General features: G+C 37.9%; 1 protein-coding gene across 2 annotated transcripts in view; it reads left to right on the top strand.

Annotated features, from left to right (window-relative positions):
* Positions 1 to 7925, top strand: part of LOC106685342 (rab-like protein 6) — a 129568-nt gene that overhangs the window by 30403 nt on the left and 91240 nt on the right. The gene's annotated exons all lie outside the window — the stretch shown is intronic.

Raw genomic sequence — 7925 nt, 5'->3', positions numbered from 1 at the left:
AAAAATTCTTTTTTATTTTATTTTTAATAATTAAAAAATTATTACAATATATATACACATACTGTACTAATTCCGAGGAGTACTCGCTCCATTGTGCTATATCTACTTTCCGTATCCATAAGGCACCTGCTGGCGTATGCCACAGGGCGTTCTCTCTGTTCGCGCTCCTGAGACAACACCGCTTCCAGCGCATACTCACTGACATTTGTTGTTATTGTGTATTGTCGAGTGAAATCTGAAAAAGCAAGTACCAGCTATTGCTTGTATTTACTTGACTGTTCTCAAATTTAGATATAGCTATAAGAAAGTTAGTTTTTGCAGCCTTGAGTTGCCGTCTCGTTCCAGCCGGTACCTCATCCCATTCTCCTTCCGCTTGTAAATAAAAACGTATTTTTATCTTTACAATCGCTGCATAAATGCCATAATTTCACAGAATGTCTCATTGGTTTCAGTGAACGGTTCTGCAAGTGCCTATAAGGCCACATTTTTAAAAATTTATCATTAACTCATATTTTTGCATCTTATTTTCCTTATTATTCGATTGGTGTTTTTTGACCTAATTTCAGTAACTTCTACATTCAAAAAACACAAAATGCACTTTACAGATTCAAAATCGGACCATCCGTTCAGGAAAAAATAAAAAAGTATATTCTGGTGCGTTCCATGAAGCAGTACATTTAGCCTTAAAGATAGAATGATGAAACTTACCAATATTGAACAAAAATAATCTTTAAATTTTTAAAAATATTGTTTTCCATCTTCCGAGTTTCAGAAGTTTCTTGTGAGTTACACAGTGGGTCCAAAAAGTATTGGCACAGTTAATTTTTTTTTTAATATTTCATTTTGAAAAATCAAAAATTTTTTTTTAAATAATAAAATATTTATAAATACATATTATTTTAATTGAAATATTAAAATTTTAAAAATAAATAATGAAATCATCCTGTTTAAAAAGTCAAAAAGGTATTGGCACACTTTTAATTATGTGCATAATATTTTATAAATTTGAACTCGATGGCACTATTTTTTATCATCAATCCATTGGTATCTATGATTGCCTGTGATCTTGGCATTGATGAAACAAGATTTTGTGTTACTTCTTGACCAATTTTACACAATTGCTCAGACAAAGTTTCCTTTACCATATTTTTTGAAGAAATTTAATTCTTTCTCATTTTCAGTTCCTATATTTAACATTTATGTTATATAGTATTAATGTCTGGAGACTGTGGCGGCATTTTAAGTTGCTCTCGGAACATTGGAGAGCATCCACTCTTTCATTTTGTTTGCCGTGTGCTTGGGATTATTGTTTTGAAAGATAAAAGTATCTTTTATCCTCAGCTTTTCGGCACTACTTTTTTTAATTATGCCACGAAATGTCGACATACTTTTCTGCATTCGCAATACCGTCTGTAAAGTTTCCTGTACTATTCCAGGACATGCAACTCTAAACTTCCCATATTAGTTGTGGAAAATGTCTTAATCCTATTAAGTTTTATAGAACAAGGGGTGTGTGCCAATACTTTTTTGATCCAACGTATGTTCACACAACATACGATTGTAATAGTGCAGCATTAAAATTGTATTTACCGTTGTGAAACTCCTGTTGAAATTTTCCAAAAACTATAGATTTTTAAAACATAAACTCTAAGTTCAGAAATTACTCTCTTACTATATGAATTTTAAAAAATGCAATATTTTTTTATTAGGATCAGTTCTTGAACATTTTTTAATTTGGATGATTAATTCACACAAAAAAAATATCGTAAATACATTAATATATAGAGTAGAGCCTTAGCGACCCAAACAAAGACTCCTACCAAAACGAAATCATTGGATTATGTGATAAATCAATAGGCCTTTTATTAACAAAGCCACCAAAAATCCTTTGAGATTGAGATTTTTGTTCTTATTATTAGTTTAGTAAAATCATGTATAATTTCCTCAATCACTAAGTTGTGATATTTCAGATTTATTAGAATCTATTAATACTTTGTCCTGAGTTTACATGCTATTAGATATTGCAGAGTGGTCTGTCTGTCTGAGGATTTAGTACGCGGCCTTAACTCCTGCTAATTTTTCGGCTTGTTTATTTGAATTAAGTAGACCTAGCCTGTGTTGTTTTTCATAGTAAATGTTATTATACTGAGATGTAAATGCGCATCCCGTGTTTTATTTCCGTCTATTTAGATATCAACAGTAAGTCGGAATTGCCATCAATGTGCGTGCTGTGTTAGTTGGACTTTTAGTGATGAATGTTGCCATTGTTTTGCATATACTTATAATTCAATACTGTTTTTGTAATTCCGGTTCTGCTTTTTAATTTTCATCAAGTGTTATCAGTCCTTTAATTGTATGAATTGGTAGTATTACCGATAGGACGCAGGCAACATCAAAAAATATTGTATGGAAGGCTCTGCTGATTTTTATTCCATTTAGTCTTTGAAGTCTTTCTAGTTTTCTGAGGTTCATTATCTTCGTACTGTCCTATTTCCAGGGGGTTACAGCATCGGGATGCCACGTAGACATCGATGTTTTTAACACGTATAGCCCAATTTTTCATTTTTAATTGCATAAGTAACAATAACAAAAATTAACGGATTCCTATCAACAATGTGGTAGGAGAAGGAAGTACTTCCTACTTTCCCGCCAACAATGGGATAAAGATAAATTAAAATAGTAACCCACAACCATTGAACCAATCAGAGCACTTCTTCAACAAATGTTATCTTTCCAGAACCTTCCATGAGGGTTTTATTTATTTATTAGTTTTTTAAGGCAACCCACATCGAAGGTTACGTTTGCCTAGATATCTACAGGTGACCAACCTATTCTAACCATGGTTGGGGGTCAAATTTGTCATGAGGGTTTAAAAACAGTTAAAACGAGAGCGGCTACTTAAGTTTCTGTGTATTTGATTTTTTCTCAATAATTAAGATGCCTCCCAAAAGTACCATTTGGAAATATTTATCCAAAAGAACTGACAATCCATCGACATTTTTCTCTTATAATTATACTTATAAGAATTCTATGGTTAAAGTTGCAATGAAGTATTTGTTAGTAATGGCGCTATGCGTCCCATCAGAAAGAGTTTTTTCCCTAACTAGTGATTTTGCATCATTAATTCATATTAGTGTAAATGTGTAATTAATTTTCTTTTGTATATTTAACTTGAATATAAAAGTTTTTTATTGTAAATTTTTCTTATTAATTTTTTGATATTAAACTCCATTGAACTAAATTCAAATTTCTTTTTAATTATGTTACTGAAATGGATGTTCGAAAACATCGATGAATTTTAGGGAATTTTTGAATCCGTTTACTGTCAGTTGTGCTTTTTTTACTAATATGTAAACATAGATTTTCTAACTGAGTTTCCTGTTGAAAGTTAACTCTAAAATATGTCATGAAATCAGTTTGTGACTGTTTTTTAATTCAGTAGTATATTAATTTGAGAGAATTTTCGTTTTCTACTTAATATTGTATAGGCTTATTTATGATGAATCTAGCTCAGTGATTCCCAAAGTGGGCGCTACAGTGATTCAGGGGGGCGGTGATGGCCACAGGTGCATTTGGAGGGGAGGGCGATGAATAACTACATGTTGTCATGGTCAACAATATTACTGCTGACGAAAATAGCAGCTATCCATTTATATCCTCTCCAGGTGAAAGTATCGATCTGTAGATTGTTGCGGTATATGTTTCCTCTTGTCTCACTTTTGGTGAATTTCTATCATATGTCATGCGCAGACAAACTTCACAATTTCCTACAACCTCCGTGATTGTCTTATTCATCCCCCACCAAAAGTACTTTCTCTTTAATGCGTGCAGGGTCTCCGGGATTCATTTTGCTCTGGTGATATGCTATGGACATCTCTTTTTGTCATTCATCTTCCTGAAGGGTTTCCACCATCTGCTTGCAACGAATGAACCTCCTATCCATCCCTGTTTGTTCACTGTGCCATAGCCGCTTGATCTTCTCCCAGACGATGGCGTTGCTCTTATAAAGATGATCAGTTTCTCCAGGCCCTGAAGCATCCTTCAACACTCTACAAATCTGGTCATCCCTCACACCTGGCTCTGACCAATTGGTCGTGATTTTGCTCCTCCCATATTTGCAACTCTCAACTTTAAGCAATCTAGTGGTCTTTGTCTTCCATACAGTCTGCTGTCTCTTGTCGTTTATTATGGCCTCCAGTTCCTCCATATTGGTTTTTCTTCCTCCGAGCTCTCGTTAGACGAAGATTCCTCCCTATCGTCTTCCTCTGCCACATACTGTTCTTCTTCCTCTCCCGGTGTCCACTCCCAAAGGAATTGTCTTGACGGTTCCCCGGCCTCCTCTTCCACTGCTATCTGCAGGGCTGGAGTTGAGACTGAAGAGACTCTTGAATTGCTTTGTAACATTTATCTTTGGGTTTCCAAGGTGCTCTCAAGTCTCCTGCTGGTATACAGAGTTGAAGTGGCTATATCCAACCTCCCGAAGGCAATATCTCCTTGGTATTTTCCTATTCCAAGTCCTTAAAATCAAAAAACCTACTTATATCCTTGATCTTCTCACTCTTCATTCATCCATCCACTCATTAAACACCAGATTCCAACCGATTGATTTATCTATGCCCTCCTATGGAACTGCCTTCTTTAGAAAATCCTTCGTTATATGTGCAACCTTCTTCTGAACTTCTCTTCCCATCTCCATTCACCAGTTCTCATCCATTCTTTCCTTTAAACAGCACCTATTCCTTCACTTATTGCATAACCAAACCTCTGCATCATTGTAATCAAATTAATAGGCATATATTGATTAACATTATAAATAGTAGTTAAGCCAATATCCCAATGTAATTTTATTTTACTTACTGGAAACTTGTAAATAAAAATCTTAATCTTAATGTATAAACCATATATTTATTCTTAGGGGACATATGTCCCAGAATAAAATTATTTTTTCATTTCATTCTGTTCTTCCTCTTACAGTGTCCAGTCCCACAGGAATTGCCTAGACGGTTCTTCTACTGCATTTACTATAATTGCTCTAGGCATCCAATCGGTTACCATAATTTCTTTTCTTTCCTTCTTTGTATATTAGTTCCATATTATACTGTGCGAGGAGCTCCTTCCTACGTGTAATCCTAGTTGAGGACTCGTTCAACTTTCCCACCCATTGAAGAGGCCTATGGTCAGTGTGTACCCTAAATCTTCTGCCAAACACATAGGGTCTAAAGTGTTCAACCGCCCATACTATTCCCAAAAGCTCTCGTTCCAGCGCACTGTATCTGGTTTCTGTTTCTGTTAGGCGCCTATTGATCTCCCTCTTCACCCTGTATTGAATTGACGAGTGAAGTCCAGGAACGCAAACACCGGCTCTTGTTGCAGGTTCTCCTAGCACCGCCTAATATTGTCTGCAACCATCGGTGTGATGATCCGACCTTTTTGCCTTTTTTGAGTGGGACAAGGTACTCGGCCATTTCTGATACAAATCTCAGATAATTTAAAGTTTCCAGCAACCTCCTAACTCCCTTCACATCCTTAGGTACTGCCATCTTCTGTATAGCTGCGACTTTATCCACGTCAGGTTTAACTCCTGCTCAGGAAATTTTGTAGCCTAAAAAGTTTATTTGTTCCTACCCCAGCAATGATTTCTCTCCTGATAATTTCAGCCCAAATTGCCTAATTCTCTGGAATACACTGGGTAATTGTACTCGTTCATCATTGTTCTTACTGAACACTAGTACTCCATGTAAATCTAACAGACAAGTTCATCACTTCCTCTCAGAAATTTATCCATCAGTCGCTGAAACGTTATGGGGGCGTTTTTGAGACTAAACGGCATCCTTGTGAACTTGTAGTGGCCCCCCTTATTCACTGCCCACAATGGACTATTGTACGGGGAAATACAGTCAATAATTATTCCCAGGTTTTTTAAACTTTGAAGCTCATCCCGGATGTGGTGACATAATACCTGCGGGTGTCTCCTCTCTTTCACGTATGCCACTTTCTCTTATTTTAGTGAGATCTCATGGACCGTCGTCCCGAGCTTGTCCCCTTCTTTAAGAAAGATATCTTCATATTCCCTCCTAAGGCTTGTTCTTCAGTCCTCGGCCAGATTGATTGCTCCCCCCCCCCAACCCAAGCGCCCACCTTCTTCTATTGAAAATGATATTTGTACATTTTTCCTCCCAACTTAATCTTCCATTTTCCCTTGCTATTCCTAACCCCACTATTACTTTGTATTCCTTAGGCATACTTCCTACCATATGTACCTGCAAGTTTTCTCAACTAAATCTCCACCATGTCCACCCTATCTCCACCCCCCCCCACTACTTCACAAGGACCACCCAGGGTGATTAATTTACATTGACATTCCCGAAACTGGTATGTCCTCCCTCCACTACATAGCTTTTCGGCACATGATGGTGTTGGAACTACCGGTGTCCACCAGGAACCTCACTCCTGCTATATTTATTATAGGCAGACAGCCACTCTTCTCCTTCATGTTATAATTCAGTAGTGTGCGATCATTCCTCTGAAACATCCCCTTCAAATATCTTGCTTCTTCCTCTCTCCAGTTCCTCGCCTCCATCCGCCGTTGTGCCCTTGTTTCTATCCTCCTGTTTCCACTCTGTCCCCTTAACTAACTTGGTTCCTTAGCTCTTGAGCTTCTTCTTTGGTCTCCGATATCGCCGATGTTCCCATGAAATCACCAGATGATCTACTCAACCTCCAGTTGCTTCTTTGTATCTGTTGGGCGTTGATCTCCATTGGTTCACCCTGGCCCACATAACTTCTTTGGTAAATATATTGGCACTGTATGGCTGTGTGCCCCTTATTTATACATTCAAAACACCTTGTGCGTGGACAGTGGGCCACTAAATGTCCTAATTTCCCGCAACCATGGCATTTGCTGTCCTCAAGGCGCCACTGCTTCTTGGTTTTATCTGCCTCCTTTTGGTGATAGGAACTCTTTCCTTCCCACTATGGTGGTATTCATCTCTTATCCACAGAACTGGATTAGTCCTCGGTCAATTATAAGCAACTCTCGTCCATCCGGTTTCTCCTGTTTCCATACGGGACTCTTCCTCTCTAGTGCTGGTGTCAATTAGTTCCTGCGCGCGCTCTAGTTCTCTCAGCATTCCCTCCTTCCCCAGCTCTTGCCAACTGAGTCTTTAGTACATTGTATAGGAATTGCATCCAACCCTGTACCTGGATTGTTTCTATCATCTCGCTGAGTTTGTCGGCGATTCTGTTGTAGCGTGTCAAAAGTTCTGTGGCATATTGCCCATTAGATGGTCTTGGTTTCTTTTCATTAGATCGTCTCCCTAATCATCATAAATATTTCCTCTTCTGGGGCCCACCGTCCTCCTCCAAGCGCCTTTTTCAATCACGCCTTGATCACGTTCCAGGGTGTCTCCTCATCTGCTTGAAGTTGATTGCAGATACTTCTTTTCACCCTGCAGACGACTGCTGCCCTTGACGCCTCAGCATCCTCACTGTCAAGCAGGTGTTCAGCTGTCTTCGCTTCAATTCGGCTCCCTGCTTATTAGTCGATCTCCCCCTTTTAAAGAGTAATTTAATTCTCCAGTCTCTCCTGTGAATTTTTCTAACTCTGACATCACCTTCCTCAGGTTCTGGGCAGTTGCTGTACAGACCTTAATCCATTCCAACATCGTGGCATGAGCTTGCGCTAAAGAGACTTCCGGTAGTGGCTGAATTTTTTTGAATTTTCCGACGTAAGTATCGGCAAAAACAAAATGTTAAAAAAGAGAAGAAGGAATAAGATCTGACATGCTCGTATTGCTGTAAAATACTAACTTTATTGTGCTCCGTACATCTCTATATATATATGTTCGATCAACTGATCTGCTGGTCGAACATATATCAAAGTAACAGCTGACTCAGTCCGTAACTTATATATATATATATATATA

This window comes from Halyomorpha halys, unplaced genomic scaffold, assembly GCF_000696795.3.
Source record: "Halyomorpha halys isolate HHAL.00 unplaced genomic scaffold, Hhal_1.1 Scaffold683.1, whole genome shotgun sequence".
In the NCBI taxonomy this organism is placed as follows: domain Eukaryota; kingdom Metazoa; phylum Arthropoda; class Insecta; order Hemiptera; family Pentatomidae; genus Halyomorpha; species Halyomorpha halys.
Note: the sequence above shows the minus strand (reverse complement) of the source record. Positions and strands in the feature narration are given on the sequence as shown.